Source organism: Prionailurus bengalensis, chromosome C1 (genome assembly GCF_016509475.1).
Source record: "Prionailurus bengalensis isolate Pbe53 chromosome C1, Fcat_Pben_1.1_paternal_pri, whole genome shotgun sequence".
NCBI classification, from domain to species: Eukaryota; Metazoa; Chordata; class Mammalia; order Carnivora; family Felidae; genus Prionailurus; species Prionailurus bengalensis.
The window spans coordinates 184,546,515-184,566,758 of NC_057345.1; the positions used below are offsets into that span (position 1 = coordinate 184,546,515).

The 20,244-nt window shown below is 41.8% G+C and overlaps 1 protein-coding gene across 9 annotated transcripts in view; it reads right to left on the bottom strand.

The window, feature by feature from the left end:
- The window catches only part of ANKRD44 (ankyrin repeat domain 44), a 327,574-nt gene that overhangs the window by 306,960 nt on the left and 370 nt on the right, over positions 1-20,244 (bottom strand). The gene's annotated exons all lie outside the window — the stretch shown is intronic.

Here is a 20,244-nt window from a genome sequence, read left to right on the forward strand (position 1 = left end):
ACATGCCCAAGAGGAAGTCTTCATGAACACCAAATAAAGCTTCAAAAGTTGCAGAGATAAGCTGCCCAAATATTCAAACACACAAAACCAACTTATCATCAAGTATTGACATACTATAATTGTCCTGCAGAAACACAGAGATGATGATGGGGCTCCTGGGTGGCTCAGTCAGTTAAGCATCCGACTTCGGCTCAGGTCATGATCTCGTGGTTCATGGGTTCAAGTCCTGTGTCAGGCTCTGTGCTGACAGCTCAGAGCCTGGAGCTTCCTTCGGATTCTGTGTCTCCCTCTCTCTCTGCCCCTCCCCAACTCGTGCTCTGTCTCTCTCTCTCTCTCTCTCTCTCTCTCTCTCTCTCTCAAAAATAAGCATAAAAAAAAAAGAAACACAGAGATCATGAAAGAAATGTTAATGAATTAGTTAATTAAAGGCTAGTAAATTTACAACATGTTTAACTGAGAACATATATAAAGACCTCTACATATCCCTCCACCTTACCTTCAAAAGTTAAAGTTTTAACACATATTAGTCTAGTTTTTCAAAAATGCAAGCACAGCCTTCAAAAGCAATCTGTATTGCCTATGACACTTGACTAGCGTGTCTGTCATTCACACTTGAGGTGACCCAGTGACCCATATTTGGCCAACTGATGGGGCTACGGGGGCAGGGGAATGCAGGCCACCAGCTGTGATGACATCAGCCCATCCAAGGTTGCCTCTCTAGAGTAGTGAGCTTTACCCAGGCGGCCTTGGACCCCTGGAGCCCATGAAGACTTTGCAAGAGGTTTGCAGGCATGGGTTATTTTGTGGGTATCACGTTCCAGACTTCCACTTCCATATGTCCACATTGATAAAAGTCATGTGTTTGTGGCTGAGGCATCACTCTGTTGTTGTTTCCCATTTTCCTCTTCACCATCTTCCCTCAAAAAGTAGACTTACTTCTCACCCATTCTGATTCGGACCAAGGGAATTGTCCCTAAGGTGTAAAAATGTCTGGTAGAGAAAGGGCACGTTCAAGATATGTGAGTCAGGAGAACTTCCTTTAATTCACACCTCCTTTCCTTCCATTAACTTCCTTTATCATGAACTAATTTAAACCAGGAAACAAAGCCTCATCAAACAATCAAGAAACACACCTCAAATAAGAATGTTTAACTTGTGCATGTTTTACTAATAATTTATCAATCTTTGTGATATATTTATGTTTTGACAAATAGTAGTATAATAATTATTACAAAGAGAAACTCAATCCAGGAATTTATATAACTCTTAGCACCTTAGGATCATATTTTTATTGCAAAGTACCAGAGGATAATTGGGGCTTTTTAAATGTACTATATTTGGATAAAATTCTGTGTGAGGAAGTGGAATGGAAGTATTGAATTCAAGGAGAAAAGGGAACAATGTAAAATTTCCAACTATTAAGGAAGAGCTTGCTCGTGTGTTTTGTAAGTGATGATGGGGCACATCAAATCACAACAGCGTTTAAATTCCATTCAATACAATCCAAACAGTGATATCACCTTTTCATTTTAAAAGTCAATATTTACGTTATGCCAGGAGTGATACATATCCTTTGTACCTTTCTAACTTTATGATGGAAAACTTCAGATGTCAACCTAAAAAATGGGCAAGGGGATACATTGTTTGCAAAAACCTTTTGGGAGTGGAAGTTGGGGGTAAAAACATTGCAGAGGTGCTCATAAGCATCAGTAGATGGCCTGGGGTGGCCCTCCCTTCTGTCTACCCAGGATCAGTAGTGGGAAGCATATTCTGCTTCCCTTGGGCTCAACTAAACTAGAGACTTAAACCAAGAACCCACATTAACAGTCACTTCCTGGAGCACCTGGGTGGCTCTGTAGGTTAAGCATCTGACTCTTGATTTCAGCTAAGCTCATGATATCGCAGCTTGTGAGTTTGAGCCCTGCATTGCGCTCCATGCTGACAATGCAGAGCCTGCTTGCGATTTTCTCTCTCCCTCTCTCTCTGCCTGTCTCTCTCTCTCAAAATAAATAAACTTAAAAAAAAAAAGTCACTTCCTATGTAAGTGACTGTCCCAGTTAAAGCCAGTCTAACCTCTTGCAATTACAAAAAAATAAGATAAAATAATAAGCAAACATTTCTTTCTATTTTCTTGACTGGAGAGGGAGGGAGCTGTTTCAGGTCTGTTCATGTCATGACACACTGAACTATTAGTCATACAATTCTTTCATTTTTTTTTTTAGTTTATTTATTTATTTTGAGAGAGAAAGTGCAAGTGTGGTAGGGCCAGAGAGAGAGAGGGAGAGAGAGAATCCCAAGCAGGCTTCGTGCTGTCAGCGTGGAGCCCGATGTGTGACTTGAACCCACAAACAGTGAGATCATGACCTGAGCCGAAATCAAGAGTCAGACACTTAACCAACTGAACCACCCAGGTACTGCTCAGCCACATAATTCTTGATTGTATACATTTAACAAGGTACTAAGAAAAAAATCCACCAAAAACTCGGCAATATTTTCTACCTTCAATCCTTACATTCAGGCTATTTACATAACAAAAAATTAATCGTGTTCTATCCTTCCTGTCTTTGTGGTAAAGTTTGCAGGATGAGGAAAGAAGGTAAAACAGTAAGGAACTGAGAGTGAAGGCAGGGAAGAAGGAAACACAGCAGCAGAAACTGGCCCTAGATCATTCATTCATTCAATAGTCCTTGCTAACCTAAACTCGAGTGAACCACAGGCTTGCATACTAAAAAGTAGGGGTGCAAACATTTTCCCCCAGAAGTGAACAGCAAATAAATGGCTTAGCTCCAGCCTTCCCAAGCCACACATTAATCAAGGAGCTAAAAACAGATTAAAACCAGAAGTGAGAGGCTCCACGGAGAAACTTGCCTCCTTCCATGTAAGAAGGAAAATGAAAGTGCTCTTTAGATACATCTGCATTTAGACACATCTAAAGATTAGGCAGTTCTGTGACAAACATTCCCTTCAGACGGCTATTTCACATACTTCTCATAAAATTCTAAATAAGAAAACAGAGTACATCGTAGAGGTACTTTGGGGGTGAGAGTGTGGGAAAGCCTTAGTGTTTCAACACAACTACCAGCTACAAGTGTTTTCAAACAAGAACGAAGTTCCATGGCCTTCTGCATATCAAAAAGTTTTTCACCCAGAGGGCAACCATGAAGCAAAACCCTTTTGGCCCTGTACACAATGGGCTCTCTCTTCTAGACCAACTTTGAAGTGTGTGATACATTCTCATCTAGATAATGGAAATGATATGATACTAGACCCACATAATAATTACCTAGGCAGCAGACTTCAGTATTCTATCACAGGGTGTTTATGCAGTGTTTCAGGCTACATCCTAAATATAACTATAGAAATGACATGTGATTTTACAAGTGCTGTTTAAGAAGAGGATAGGCAAATGAAATGCATCTCAGACTGAGCAGAGAAAAACAAGATCTCTACCCCCACTATCAGTCGGACAAACCAAATAATAACCACTCATCTCAGTTTTTCCCTCTGAAAAATGGGAATTTTACCATTCTGTTCACCTCCTGTCTCCTCCAGATTTTTATGATATTGTTCAGAAAACACTGGAGATCTTCAGCTGGCTTAGGTACTGAGTCACTGTCAATGTTTTCTGAAGTTATATACTACATGAATTTCTTCACAAATCTTCTTTATCAACAAGTATCTCCATTAATTCCTTCTCTCTGGAGAATCAAAAGAGAAAAATGAAGCTAACTTTTAGATGAAATATCACATGTGCTGACTGACCTCCCTTCTGCCCTTTACTAACCAGTTCAAGGTGCCCGTCTTCTTCTAAGTTCAAAAGAATCTCCAGGCCTAGAAGGAGTTTTAGAATAACTCAAATGACTTTGGAAGTATAAGAGTGGGAGACAAATTCTCTTTTAAATTATAATGATGTGAACAATGGACACCACACACACACACACACACACACACACACACTCACTCACTCAAACCCATAACTCACACAGAAATTAGCAGACTTAGCTTCAAAGAGAACTTCCTACAATAATGGGAAATGTTAGATAAGTGGATATTATTGATATTTATTTTTTAATTTTATAATTTCCATTTGTAATAATTGAGTGTATCTTCAAAATGCATTCATTCAGTTGCTATAGTTGGCTCTCCATGAGATTAAAGCCATTTCCATCCCCATATTGATCTAGAGTGTCTACTCAAAGAAACTAAAAATAGTATTTTTAGCATACAATGGGAAATAGAAAATATTAAGATTTGTTTCACTCTCAAATATAAGAAGTAAAGTTCTCCTCCCCCATCATGGCTCTTTGAGAACATCAAAAGTACATTTTAACTGTTCCTGAATCCACATCTGGAATTTAAAAATCCAGTTTAAAAGGCAAATGATTTAAAATACAAACATATGGCTTCTTTCTCTACAGTGATTCCTAAAGGGAGAAAAAAAAGTCTGAGTACAAACAAACTATTGTTTTAAAGGGGATTTTTCCTTTTAATTAAAAACATACCAAGTAAGCTAACTAAGCCTCTACTTTCTCCTGGATAAAATAATAAAAGCAAGAATTATCATATTAATCTAATTAAATCTAGATCAAAGTACAGTATAGGAAATACGAAGATAACAAGAGTGTAGTATTTGATATCTGAAGAGTGTGGTCCCAAATCTGTGCTTGGGGTACAGCAGGGGTTGGCAAATTTTTTCTGTAAAGGGCCAGACAGTAAAGTTTTCGGTTTTGCCAGCCATGCAGACTCTGTGGCAACTACCTAATTCCACTCTCGGGGTCCCAAAGCAACCACAGACAATACATAAACAAATGAGGGAGGATTTGCTCTTATATGATTTTATTATGGACACTGAAATTTGAATTTCAAATAATTTTCATGTGTCTCAAAATATTATTCTTTTGATCTTTTTCAACCATTCAAAAATATAAAAACTATTCTTAGCTAACAGGCTGTAAGACAGGCCTCGAGCTGGATTCAGCCTGTAGGCAGTAGTTTGCCAGCCTCTGGGTGAGAGCCATCAAAGACTGGAACAGCTGTCAGCTCATCTAACCAACATCCTCATTCCTTAGAGGAAACTGAGGCCCAGAGAGAGTGTAATGACTGCCAGTGTCTCACAGCCAGTTCTGGCAGAATCGGAGGTAAGAATTAGATCTCTGGAAAAGCTCATTGAAATGATAAAGCAGTGATAAGGAAATGTCCTTCTTGAGTTCCGTTCACAAAGACAAGCAGGAGGCACTTAAAACCAGAGATGTCACAGGAACCTTGTTACTAGTCCCAGGAGCCCCCAATACCTGCCTTCCCACTGTGTAAAATAATTTCTTATCTGCCAGTCACTACACTGATTCAGAAGGTTCGATATCAGCAGCAAGAACCCACAGAATGGGTCAAATAACCATCAGCCTGATTCTTTCCAGGCTTCTGGGTACATAGCTCTGGTCATTTCTTTTGTAGCTTAAATAACAACCTCCACTTTGGTTATTCCAATCCTAGAATTCCAAGAAATAAGTGTCAGTGTTGCTGAAGAGCAATGTTAAAAACTAGTTTAGAAGCAGAGTATAACAGGTGATGACTACTTTAGCTTAAAGCTTAAGAGCATCTCTAACATTCACCTTGGAAAGTAACATGGTCAGCCACGGTCAGCCTCCCTCCATTCTCAGTTCCTTCCCCCCCCCCCTTTTTTTTTTATAAAGAGAGAGAGAAAGCAAGGGAGAGGGCAGAAGGAGAAGAGACAGAATTTCCAGCAGGCTCCACACTGAGTGTGGAGCCCCACTCAGGCCAATCCCATGACCCTGAGGATCACAACCTGAGCTGAAATCAAGAATTGGATGCTCAATCTACTGAGCCACCCAGGCAACTCCTCCCCTTTTTTTAAAATATATTTCTCTCTGGGGCACCTGGGTGGCTCAGTAGGTTAAGCAGTCAACTCTTGATTTCAGCTCAGGTCATGATCTCACATTTTGTTGGTTCCAGTCCCATGTTGGACTCCGTGCTGACACCCAGGAGCCTGCTTAGGATTCTCTCTCCCTCTCCCTCTGCCCCTCCTCTGCTTCCGTGCTCGCTCGCTCTCCCTTTCCCCCCACCTCTCTTGAAATAAATAAATAAACTTTAAAAAAATACATGGGGCACATGGCTGGCTCAGTTAGTAAAGCATGAGACTCTTGATCTCAGGGTTGTGAGTTCAAGCCCCACATTGGGTATAGAGATTACTTTAAAAAAATGAATCTTAAAAAAAAAAAGAATTAAAACATACACATGTATCCAATGATGTTTCACTTACCATCTTTTCAAATAGCATTCTACGGTTTTAAAAGGAAAAAAGACTCCAAATTAAAGTGACTTTTTACAAGGAATCCTTTTTCTGACTTTTTTAATCACACTTTTTTTCAGAGAAATGTATGGCTTTCTATCCTGTTGTACATTCATTCTAAACTTGAAATTTTACACCAATGTTTCTCAGAAATTCTCCCATGATGATTTTTTATGAAGACTGCTCTATCAACTATCAACGATTCTGTTCTTACACACTTCCTCAAAAAGACATGGTTTTATACTTCTGTGAAGAGGAAGTGGCATTCTTAAAAGTAATTTTCAGTTCTTTTTGACAACTTAAATCAAGAATGATTGCAAACTCCTCAGAATTTTTCAACACACATTTATTCTCCTAGATCTATCTTAAACATAAAATTCTTCTATCAAATAAACTAAATCAGTTCATTCGTTAAAACCAAAAGGAAAGAAAAATGCACTTCCTAAAGTTGTAGGAACGAAAATGCTACAACTCAAATCTAAGTATGGAGATTTCACACAAGAATAAAACAAACAAAAAATTTTCTACATTTTCAATGTTGTTTAAGTTACTGATAAAAAAAAAAAAAGACCAGATAAATGGTCAAAAACTTAAAACAAAAAAATAAAATAAAAATCAGATTCCCATCGAGCTGAAATTGACCCTAGAGAACTAATTTTTAATTTGGCAAATGAACCAACCAGAAATTCAAGGACTATGTACTGAGTGTCTATAGACCAGTTGCCATACAAAGACTTTTCCCGCTGGATTGTCATAACTTCCGTGTAAAGTAAGTATTATTATACCCATTTTACATTCAAGAAAAGTTTTGTCACAATTGTGTATGAGACACTGTCAGGAGAAGAGATGTGCCTATAGCCTAGACCTGCAGACAGCAACTTAGGTATTCTCTGAACTGTGCCACTCCCATGTAATATTTTTTGGAAATTGTTCAGTGAGATGTCATAACATTTTAAAACATTGTATACACAGTAATAGAGTGCCGTGGGACTTTGATATAAGACTCTTTGCTAAAGAGCAAAGCCCCTCAAAATAAAATGGTTTCTTCTTGGCTGCTAAGAAAAGTAGCATTAGCAACTAAATGTTACACTCACCTCCTGGTCCCCAAGACTTAATTATAATGAGGCTCCAGAGCATCCCAAACTCAAGTCATCTGGCTTCTAAATTACACATGACAATATCATTTACTCAAGTTGCAGCTGGCCATTTCTCAAGCCTCCGGTCTATTCTTAAATCTGCGCTCCATCAAGAAGGCTAGGGAAGGGTTTTCACACTTGTAGAAACAAACACAGATATCTCAGCATGCCTAAAGCAACACTGAAATCCTTGGGGTCCATAACCAACATTCACTTCCTGTTCAGGTAAGAAAAGGGGCGTGGCAACTCAGTCATTAAAACTGAGACCTTATAACTGCTTGCTGGTTTTTTTTTTTTCACTTTTTCTTTTTTTTTCTTTTCTTTTTTTTTATATTTTTTTTAACGTTTATTTATTTTTGAGACAGAGAGAGACAGAGCATGAACGGGGGAGGGTCAGAGAGAGGGAGACACAGAATCCGAAACAGGCTCCAGACTGTCAGCACAGAGCCCGACGCGGGGCTCGAACTCACGGACCGCGAGATCGTGACCTGAGCCGAAGTCGGCCGCTCAACCGACTGAGCCACCCAGGCGCCCCTGCTTGCTGTTTTTTAAACCTACTCAGTTTAAATGGAAACATGGTTTTAAAGTAATGTAACATCGTGATAAGCACCAGGCGACCTACAGAAATGTTAAATCACTATATTGTATACCTGCAATTAATATATTACTGTATGTTAACTGGAATTTAAAAAGGAAAAAGTAATATAACAAAGTGATTTGGGACAACTCTAATAACTAAATTCCCCTGGACATACCTCACACTGAAATAACTGTACAAGGATAGCCAAATCTAGATCTTCAAAAAGGCACCAGAGATGTGATTTTAAGGCAGATACTCAAATATCTAACATGAGTTATGAAGGCCACTTAAACTAAGTCAATAGATGGGTAAGTTTCACAACTAATTCAGAGTTAGTTGCCTATTTAGGCAACAAAACTGGCAGAACTGTGTGCTTTCTAACAATCAAGGATTCTAACAACTCTATTGAAGACATTCTCTGAGGTGAGAGGGGAAAGCTTAGAAGGGGCACAAAGAGAACAGGAAGAAGTAAACTGAAAGAAAAAAAAAAAAGCTTCCCAAAAGAGTGAGTCACTAAAATATTTAGGTGCCCTGGACAAATGCTAAGGTTTTGTGGTTTTGTTTTCTTGTTTTGTAAGATAAAGACTTTCTTTTTAAACATAACCACAATACCGTATTCACACTTTAAATCTTCAAATAACCAGGCAGTATTCAAATTTCCCCAATTGTCTAACAGAAATGTGTTTTTTAGGTTTGTCTGAATCAGAATCTAAATCTATTCACTGCAGTTAGTTTATACGGGACTTAATTCTCAGTGATGTATATATTTCCCCCACCCTCTCCCTCTTTTTCTTTTTTTCTCACAATTGATTTTTTTTAAGAAATGAAATCATTTTTTTTCTATAGATTCCCAATAGTCTGGATTTTTAAAGTAATTTTTAATAAAAACTTAAAGGTTAAAAACAGGCCTTCTCCAGACCTACTACATTAATCTGTCAGTGTCTTGTACCATGAAGACCATCCATCCAGCCTCTTTCAATGAAGTTCAATACTCCAGGATACATGTTTATCCACAAAATGTTGCCATAACAAGAATGTATACAATATTCCCTTCAAGTAGGAGGTATGGTAGAGACAGAAAGACCCATAAGGTAACACCTCACCTTATGCATCAATACTTTTTAGCACAAGATAGCAATACAAATTCATTGTTCAAATATCATGCCTACACAACACATGGAAATAATGAGTTTTGCCCAGACACAATTTATGCCTCCAGGAAAGGACACGTAGTACCTATCAGAAGCCAAGTAAGAAAGATTTGTTAATACACAAATACCATTTCTATCCAGGATGCATGTTGACTATTTCCTTCCTTTCCTCTTATGCTTTCCTAGTATGAACCCCCTGCTTCAGTAAAGCCAGTCTTCAGGTTACCCGCCAGGTACATGGCACATCACTCACCTGGGATGCCTCTCACCCTCACACGCTGTCTAAAATCGTTCCCTTCCTCAAGGATCACTGGACTCCCTCCAGCTCCCTGATGCCTTTCTTAGTAACTATGCCCATCTCTGGACTTCTGTAGTTCCTAAGAAGTACCCCCACAATGTAGTCTAAACCTGCACTATACCTACTTTGAGAGCTGTTTCATACGCCACGTTGTATTCAGTAAATATCTGATGTGGGCCTTCCATGCACAAGGCATGCAATACCATCTGTAACCACCACAAGCTCCATGAAGAAAAGGGCCTCCTGTGATACTACACCTGTCTCAAGAGGCCAGAAGCATGACAGCTAAGAATGTGCACTGTGGAGACAAGCTTGCCCAGATGTGAACCCCGGAGTCATGAGGCCCTAAAGAGACTACTTCAAATCTCAGTTCTCGTGTTCCCCATCTGTAAAGTGGAATGGTAATAGCCACTCTTTTGTAGAGACGTTGTCGGGATTAAATAACATGAAGCACAATTATTGTCTTATCTCCTTCCCAATTTGCTGTCTGGTTTCTAACTCTTCTGTTGTACCTGTTCTTATCCTTTGTGGAAAGAGGGGGAGCAGAGGACTCTATCAGAGTCACTACCTTGGAGATGGGGTTCATTAAACTGACCTTGATTGCTGGAATACATAAAAAAGGTCCACTTAGCAATGGGTCTGAGCATCCTTTCCCATGATATTTAGGGTCCACATTTCCCTTTCCCTAGTGTCACTCTGATACCTTCCCTATAAAGAAACGCAACCCCTGAGAACCAAGTACAGTGCTAACCCATCCCCACCACTGAAAGTTCAATTTAGAAAGAGGAGACATATAACCAGAAAAGAAGACAATATGTGATCTTTTATCTTTCGATGGGGAAGAAAAATTTCTCTGAATGTTGTCTGAATGGAAATCCAATACCGCAGTGTACAGATGGGAGCTCTGTTTACAATAGTATTTTTGTTTGTTTATTTGAGCACCTTATGAGTAAAAACATTTGAACATATAGATATACACACAGACACACATACATATTTATATCAGCCATTTAACAAATATTCATTGAACATTTACTTATGTGCCTTATACTGTTTCTAAGTGCCAAAGTTACACTAGTGAATGAACCAAGCTAACAAAACAACAAAAAGCTTTGCCCTGTTATTTTTATCTCCTCTACACATAAGTTTTTATTTTTTTTATTTATTTTTTTTAACATTTATTTATTTTTGAGACAGAGAGAGACAGAGCATGAATGGGGGAGGGTCAGAGAGAGGGAGACACAGAATCCGAAACAGGCTCCAGGCTCTGAGCTGTCAGCACAGAGTCCGACACGGGGCTCAAACTCACGGACCGCGAGATCATGACCTGAGCCAAAGTCGGCCGCTTAACCGACTGAGCCACCCAGGCGCCCCAAGTTTTTATTTTTATAAAAAGATAAAATATATGGTATAAGGGATATGTACCATGGAGAGGAAGTAAAGAAAGGAGACCAGAAATATGGCATAGGCAGTTTATACAGCATGGTCAGGAAAGGACTCACTGAAAAGGTAACATTTGAGTAAAGATCTCTAAGGGGTGGGCATGTGGATCTCTAGGGGAGATGCTCACAGGCAGCAGGAATGTCAAGGGAGGACAGGAGGAGACGTGGCCAGATAGGTGAGTGGAGGAGACCTTGAGGATGCCACTCTGTGACTTCAGCTTTTCCTTGGTGTGACGTGGGAGGGTTTGAGGAGAGAAATGACACGATCTGAGCATCAGAATTCCCTCACTCTGATGGCTATGTTGAGAGTCAGGTGTCAAGGCTGGATGCGTGCGTCCAGTCAGAAGGCTGCTGGAATAGTCTACGTGGTGGTTTGGCCAGGTGGTAAAAAGTAGGAGACAGAGCTAAGAGGATTTTTATTGTACTGGAGTATAATATAGATTTTAAAAACACAAAAATAAAAATTTTAAAGGGTTTTAAAAGAAATACGAATTCTGACATTTTCTTTCCCAAACTCAATAAGCCATCTTGCTCAGCCCTGGGGCAAAACCACACCTGGCTTTGGGAGGCTACTGTTTAACAATAACGGATTAGTTGACAGGTCCTAGTTTACCTGAATCTCTACCTGGCTTTCTGTTATGACACTTCTCCTGTGCTCACTTCCTATCTTTCTCTTCATCTTGCCAGGCTTACATCGCAAAACAAGCTTCCTCCATCGACTGGGTACATCTACACATAAAGAGTTGTTGACTGCACGTAGGAATTCTCTCCCTGAGAAATTCTGTGGTCACTGTGTCAACCGAATCCATTATCTGGGTCCAACAGTTGGGAAATGGACTTGTTAGACCCAAATGTTATTATGGAGCTCAATAAAACAGGATTACGGGAGAACCCAGGCCATCTGCTAAAGCAAATGAGAAAGGCTAAAGTAGGCATGAGCTCAGCACAGCTCACAATAGACAAACACGGGGTTCTGCGCCCCTCCCTGAAACCTTACACTACTTCTAGACTACATCTAGAAGATGCCATTCTTGGGGAAAGGACCCTGACCTGTAGGCAGAACATGGGGTATATTTCTCAGACCTGGTCAACTCTACTGGCCACCACCACCCTGGGAGGGTAAGGGGAAAGGTAGGGGAGAGAACAGAAGTTCATGGAAGGCAGATACTTTTCAAACCAGATTCCCAAAGTTGAGAAGAGGTATCTGGGGCATTCTCTTAGAATGTTAGAGCTTGAAAGAATGCAGAGGATTCTTCACCCATGAAATCCCATTTTACAAAGAAACTAAGGCCAGGATTTGCCCAAAGCCATATAAGTATTAGAAAAAGAACCATGAGGAGGTGCCAGGGTGGCTCAGTCAGTTAAGCGTCAGACTTCAGCTCAGGTCATGATCTCACGGTTGGTGAGTTCGAGCCCCACATCAGGCTCTGTGCTGACAGCTCAGAGCCTGGAGCCTGCTTCAGATTCTGTGCCTCCCTCTCTCTCTCTGCCCCTCCTCTGCTCACGCTGTCTCTCTCTTTCTGAAAAATAAATAAACATAAAAAAAAAGAAAGAAAGAAAAGAACCATGAGGAAAATCCAGGTCTTCTGATTCCCAATCTAGTGTTAAATAAACAAAAGCAATTTAATACAAAACCCTTTTTTCTTTTTTAACATTGAAACCTTTGAGACAGATTGAAACTGTGAGGAAATTTTGTATATCTAGGCCTCAGATGTTCCTACAAATCTCTTTAGTTTTACCAAGAGCTCTGGAGGCTCCCCTGGGGCAAAATGGTCTCCTGGTATTAAAGATCTCTTAGAAAGTTCCACTGGGGTGCTTATGACTCACAAGGGTGAGAGTGGGGGAATTACAGGTACATGAAGACCAAGAAATACAAGCAAGCATTGACTTAGCAAAGCCTGAAATAACCCAAAAGTGGACTATATACTTCTTACTTACTTGGTCCAATTAGCAGGGCGCTAGATAAATTTTCAGTTTCAAAGGGGGAGACAATAAAAAGATTCTTAAAAATTATGAATATCATAATGAAAGACTAGAGTTTTGATCATCAATTTCAACCTCTTGGGCTACCAACTCTTTTACAGACTTGAACACTGATGAGAGAAAATACCTCTGAAATCAAGTAGAAGGTAAATATGTTGGTAAGAGGGTGCTAATGGAGTAATCAATAAAAGTGATGCTCTAGAAAATAAACAATCTTGGATTATCTGTCAAATAGGGGGAAGGGGGAAGGTGGAAGGTGGTCACAGGGCAGGAATCAGTTCCTAAACCACTGACATCGGTTACAACCTTCTTTTGGAATCTAACTTAACTTTCTGACTTTATTGCCTGGAAAGCTAAATTGGAGCTCATCTGCGAATACACCCTCCACGGCCACATCTGTGAAGAAGACTACAGCACAAACTGTGCGCAACAAAGGGACTGAGTCACAGAGAGAGAGGGAGGAGCCAAGACACCTGAAAGACATCCAGGCCAACCTCTTCATTTTACAAATAAGAACTGGAGGCCCACAGAGGTTAATCTGACCTGCCATGGTTTGGCTAACAACATAGGCCACCTCTCTTATCTTATACTCATAGCAAACACTGACAGTCAGTTGTTACATTTCCCCCCATCCCTTGCTGCAAGAGCCAGAGCGCTTCTGCAACCCCTCAACCAACTGGTCAGAGCTGATGTATGAAATGGAAGCCATTTTCCAATTCTGGACTTGCATAAGGTTAAAAAACAATGTTTGTAATACCTGCTCCAGTGTAAACGTGACTCGAAAGAGAGTGACTGGTCTACTAGTCACTAATTCACCTACTGTCAAGCCTGAGGTGAACAAACACAGTCTATGTAGTGTGACCATGTGTCCAGATTTACTTGGGACAGTCCTGGTTCACACCTATTTTCCCAGCTTAATATTTAATAATACATCCATCATTCTCAAAGCTGCCTCAGAATGAATAAAAATGACATGATCATCCAAATTCTACGTAATACTTAATCATCTACAATAATTATAAACATTTGTTTTCTGAGAACATGATGTCAGGAAAAGAACACTGAATCAGTTACCAGTAGGTTTCTCATACAAAAGGGCTTTCAAATAATATTAAATGCAAATAATCTTTGAAAGGGCTTTAGGGATCTCTACTGCCACCAATCTCTTAAATATTAAGTTTCAGTATGGAATCTTCTTTGAGGAAAACAAAAAGGAGAGCCAGAGGGAGCGCCTGGCTGGCTCAGTCGGTACAGCATGTGACTCTTTTTTTTTTTTTTTAATTTTTTTTAACGTTTATTTATTTTTGAGACAGAGAGAGACAGAGCATTAACGGGGGAGGGTCAGAGAGAGGGAGACACAGAATCCGAAACAGGCTCCAGGCTCTGAGCTGTCAGCACAGAGCCCGACGCGGGGCTTGAACTCACGGACTGCGAGATCATGACCTGAGCCGAAGTCGGCGGCTTAACGACTGAGCCACCCAGGTGCCCCGGTACAGCATGTGACTCTTGATCTCAGGGTAGGGAGTTCAAAGAGTTTACTTTAGTATTTTTTAATTTAAAAAAAAATTTTTTTTTAATCTTTACTCATTTTTGAGAGAGAGACAGAGTGTGAGCAAGGGGGGGCAGAGAGAGAGGGAGACACAGAATCCGAAGCAGGCTCCAGGCTCTGAGCTTTCAGCGCAGAGCCCGATGGGGGCTCGAACCCACAAACCATGAGCCGAAGTCGGATGCTCAACCGACTGAGCCACCCAGGCACCGCTTTTTAATTTTTTTTTTAATGTTTATTTATTTTTGAGACAGAAAGAGAGAAACAGAGTGCGGGTGGGGGAGGGGCTGAGAGAGAGGGCGACCGAATCCTAAGCAGGCTCCAGGCTGTGAGCTTTCAGCACAGAGCCTGATTGAGGGCTCAGACTCACAAACTGTGAGATCATGACCTGAGCTCAAGTCGATGCTTAACCAACCGAGACACCCAGGCACCCTGAAAGAGCTTACTTAAAAAAAAAAAAAGGAGAGCCATAGCTTTACAAAGTTTTAAAACCACAGGACTATCAGATCTCTCTAGCTCCTCCCTATTTTTTAAAAATTATTTCATGTTGTACTTCAGCCTATAAAAAAAATCATATTATATTGTTGAAATAGAAGTCTTTTTAAAGAATAGCTCAGTCCTGTTTCTGGCACAAACAATTGTGCTTTTTGGAGTTTATATTTACTCTCTGTTTAGAGAAAAAGAGGAAGTAAAAGCTGAAATCTTTAAAAAAAAAAAACGTACGTGCTGCTGGGTTTACACTATAGCAGCCAGTCATTTATTTAAGAGACGCATAAATTCAGTTTATTTGGAAAAGTCACTGGTCTAGAGAGCAGAATTGTTAGCTTTGTGGTCAAGAGAAAGATACTGATATTATCATGCAGAAAGTTAAAATTTTTATCTGGCTACTTAGAAGACTAGAAGTTTCCTTCTATATCAAGATGTCAGGAGGACTTCTGAGTACAGAGGCTGAAGATGGTTTTAACTGTTTCTTTTTGCTAATCTAGCTTTCTGATTTTCCTACAATGATCATAGTTTATTTATTAATGACCAAGAAAAAATTCCCCAAGCTACCAATCAACAGGTCATTCGCCAGGGTGGAGAGGTGGAGAAGCTAACAGGGTAAGCCAGGTCCAAGGCTGCTGGGAGGAGAGGCCTCAGAGGAGCTCCTAACTCCTAACTCCTACAGAAGTAGGTCTGGCCCCAAGAGCTAGGTGGAGTGCGGGGAGTAGGGCTAGCCCAGTGGCTTCCTGCTAAATAAGAGCAGGCATCCAGAAGTCCTACTACCGCATAGACCTCCTGACTATTAAAAGTATAGCCTTGCGGTTAAAGCCCCACCTGGGCAATCAGTGTGCCAGGGTAAGACACAGCGCTCAATCATTTAGTGGGTGTATGACCTTGAACAAGTCAATTAGCCTATTTCTGTTTTCTCATCTATAAAATAGGAATCACACTGCCACCTACCTCCTAGCATGGCATGAGGATTAAGAGGCGTGATTCATGGCAGGGCTCAGCATACAAGAAGATCACAATAAATGTAAGCCATTATTAGGTCTCTGCCAAGAAACACCAGATCATGCGACTGGATCCCAAAACAACTAAAGAAGGGTCCAAAGAATAAAGCCTTTCTTTTCCTTTCATCTTTGCTGAGGGCAGGGCTGCAGCATAGTGCCTGCTATAGACCCAGTGCCCTAGGGAGCGATGGAAGGATGGGAGCAGCCTATAAAATACACGTGTCCCAAGGCCCCACACTACGAGCTAGAAATCAAAGTTACAGGATTTCTAGTTTCTTGCCACTGCCACGGCTGCCAGCCACTGCCTTTGGCAAGTACATGGGTGACTCAAGTGTGAGCTAGGACTTGGCAAGGGGACACCTAGCCAGAAGGCCTCCAGGCAGGAAGCTCCATAAAGGGCCACCTGCTGAAACAGTTTGTCTACAGGCAGCCTTCGAGATGGAGGTGACATTCTGCTGTCACTAGCAAATTCAGGTAAGAATAGTGAACATTTCAAAGGTCCAAAACAGCTTACCATTCTGGCTTCATAACTTTGAAAAACGTTGGGTTTTTTTTGGGGGGGGCGGGTGGTGAGGAGGGAATTGGAGACAGGCTGAAGATATGACCAGACACTTAAAATCACGAGAGTACCTTAACTAGACATAAAGAGCAGCCCCCTAAAACTCAATAGCAAATAAAATTTCAAGGAGTTTCATGGCTATCTTGAGCTAAAAGTCACTACATTTGTATGAAATAGAACTTTCTTTCCCAAACTTAAAATTACCTCACTTTATCAAAGATATAAAGAAACCTTCTAATGTCCTTCTAGGAGGAAACAATTACATTAGTATATTTTTTTTTTAATTTTTTTTTTCAACGTTTATTTATTTTTGGGACAGAGACAGAGCATGAACGGGGGAGGGGCAGAGAGAGAGGGAGACACAGAATCGGAAACAGGCTCCAGGCTCCGAGCCATCAGCCCAGAGCCTGATGCGGGGCTCGAACTCACGGACCGCGAGATCGTGACCTGGCTGAAGTCGGACGCTTAACCGACTGCGCCACCCAGGCGCCCCTACATTAGTATATTAATTACTAGGTGAGTGTGTTCTATGCTGCTGATCCTGGTTTGCCTAGAATTTTCCCAGTGTTAGCACTGAAAGTCCCACATCCTGGGACACCCCTCCGTTGGCAAACCAGGATCCTTGGTCCCCCGAACACTGCAAGAAAAACGGTATGCGTTGTGTGAAGAGGAAAACAGAAGAGACACGGTTACAAATGCAGAAGTGCTAAATGTTAAGTTTGTTTGTAGCAACAGCTCTCAGTTCCTTCTCATAGTAAAAAAAAAAAGAAAGAAAGAAAGAAAAAAAGTAATTTAAATTAAAAAAACAAAAACAAAACTAAAAATCACACTTGCCTGTCCCCTTTTAAAACTCTCCCAAAACAGAGTTCAGAAAAGATGTCTCCTCCTGGTGCATGACTGAGGTGCCAGTGTGGGCTGACTGTAGAGGTGGGGACTCCCATCAACCCAATAAGCTCCTCCACCCCACTCCAGCAGGACAGGAAATGTCATCTTCTTACATTCTTTCTTTTATGCACATTTGAAAACAAACCAAGACAACTTGTGATTCAGGTTATCAACAAGAATGTGTCAGGGAAATCAGGATATCAAGCTAAAAATCCAAAAGCCATGGCAAAAATCAAGAATCACCTCACAAATAGGGGATTAGAAGGTGAGGGAGGGGGGCACCTAGGTGGCTCAGTCGGTTAAGCATCCGACTTCTGCTCAGGTCATGATCTTGCGGTCCGTGAGTTCAAGCCCCGCGTCAGGCTCTGTGCTGACAGCTCGGAGCCTGGAGCCTGTTTCAGATTCTGTGTCTCCCTCTCTCTCTGACCCTCTCCCGTTCATGCTATCTCTCCCTGTCTCAAAAATAAATAAACATTAAAAAAAAAAAAGGTGAGGGAGGAATTGAGAAGTGATTGTTTTACCAGCAGCAAAATGGAGAGTTAGGTGCTCCTCTACAAACTCTAAGGCAGAGACTCAGAGCAGGCAGCCCCCTACCCAAAGGATGGAGCAAAACTCTTGCTAAGTACGGATTTAAGCAAAGGGTTTTTAAGCCTTGATGAGGTTAGGAACCAGCGTCTAAGAATTTAGTTTCAAACTGAAAGGTAAGACTATATAAGGCAAGAAAGATCACACACTTCCTGGACTTGAAGCCACACAGAAACCTTTATTGCTCACGACTCCACCCAGCCCAGACCACCTCCTCACCCAGCCTTCTTCTGGCCTTGTCCCAAGATGGGCTGGCAATTCTTAGATGCTCCTGAATCTTAAAACTCCTTAGACCCCTTTGATGCATTTGGAGATGGAATCAAATGCAGGTTACATGACTTTTTTTCTCCATAACGATACTAGTTTCTTTGGGGAAGGGAGGAGATGTATTCCAAAACATTTTAAAAGACAAACATCTTTGAAAGTCCTACTCTGATAAATCCTGAAGAATAACTTTCTTTCTAAGACCAAGAAATACACTTTCCCCTACTGTTGATCTTGATTTAGGAGTGGATAACTTCTTGTAACCCTTTTAACACACCCAATGAAAAGACAGAGGTGTCTTACAACCACTAGCAAAAAGCACAGAAGCCTGGAAGGCAGGAGACAGGAGTTAGTTTCAGCAATACAGGCCAACAGCTGTGGTCCTTCAAGATCCCACGCTTCACTTCTTCAGATCTCAGTTTCTTCATTTAAAAAAATGAAAGACTGTCTTTAGCATCTCTTCCAACTCTAAAGTTCTCTGTGAAATTCTGTTGCGTATGTGATAATAATAATGTCCATTAGATTCATTTTTTGTACTTGAAGACTTAGGAATTAAGAGACAAGTATAGTAACTTGGACCAGCAAAGATGACATGACCAAAACAGACTAAAACTGGAACACTGAAAAAAACCAAATGTCTAACAGTTGTCAAAGTATGTGACTAAAAGGTGGAGAGAATCCTAGTATCAACTTACACTTTTAAATGCTCTGGAACCAAAGGGAACAAGTAGATTCATCACAATTGCCAGCTGTTCTTCCTGCTAAATTTAAGGCTAACATGAGTTTTAACTCAGTGATCTCTCCTCCACAGAAAGAAAAAAAAAAAAAAGCCTGTAAATACTTAAGGAAAACAAACCAGAAATGTGACTCTCAAAGATATGAAAGCAAATCATTCTGGTGATTGATTGCATCTAAATGTCCTTCCTGGCTGGATTCTAACTGGAGACAGCAAAGCAACAAATGCAACCCCTTCAAGATGTATGAGATGTTAAATATCAAGAAATGGCATGTTTGATAGGGTGTCAAAGTCAAGATTGACTCTGTGCCAACCAGGACCCCAAGCAGTGTTCATTTCACTATCCATAAATAAATGGCAGAAGGAAAAAAAAAACAAGCTGTCTCCTTTTTTCGTGAAAGGAGCTGCAGAGTTCTATCATGCAACTTGGCTGTGCGCCTATGAGTGTCAATATCTAAGAGCAGCAAAGTCTGCAAAGGTGGGGTGTTTCCATTCCCCAGACCTGCAGCAAGGACTGTCAGCCGAGTCAGCAAATAACCCCACTTCTCCAAACCAGCACTCCAGAGCTGCCCTGTGCGGTGTCTGAGCCAGGAAAGCAACAAAACTGACACACACAGGCACAGAGAGGGTGGTTCACCGCTGTGAGTGGAGCCCCGGGACTTCTCCTCCTGGGACAGACCGGCCAGAACCAAAAGCGCCGTCTCCAAGGGACCCCATCGCGCACCACGCACACACAACCTCTGGTCTACTAAAGAGGAAGTCAGGTTGTCATGTCAAACGGATAAAGACAGCTCGACCACACAAGAGCCGCGGTCTGGGCCGGTCTCTGGCTTGGCTCGGGGAGGGTCCCAGGCTGCGATCCTTTCTCCCTCTCCATACACCTCCCTCCTTCCCGCGGCGCGGACGAGCCTCCCGGCCGCCGGCACCGGCTGCCGGAGCCCACGCCGCGCAGCACGGTAGGAGCCGGAGGAGCACCTCGAGCCTCCCCTCCCCCTGCCCAGCCCGGGCCCGCGGACAGCGCACACCCGCGCTCATCTACGCACACCAGTGCACACCCGCAGAGCAGCACCCCGGCTGCGCCTGGCGCCCGGCGGCCCCTTCCCCAGCCCCCCGGCGCGCCGCGGGCACCGAGCGGGGCGCGCAGTTCCGACGGCCCAGGGCGGGGACGGCGCAGGGCAGGAGAGCCGCAGCCGCCGGCTTTCGGAGCAGCCGGCGGCCGCACACACTCCTCCCCTTCGCCGCGAGTAAACAGCTCGCGGGCGCGCTCCGCGCCGCGCCC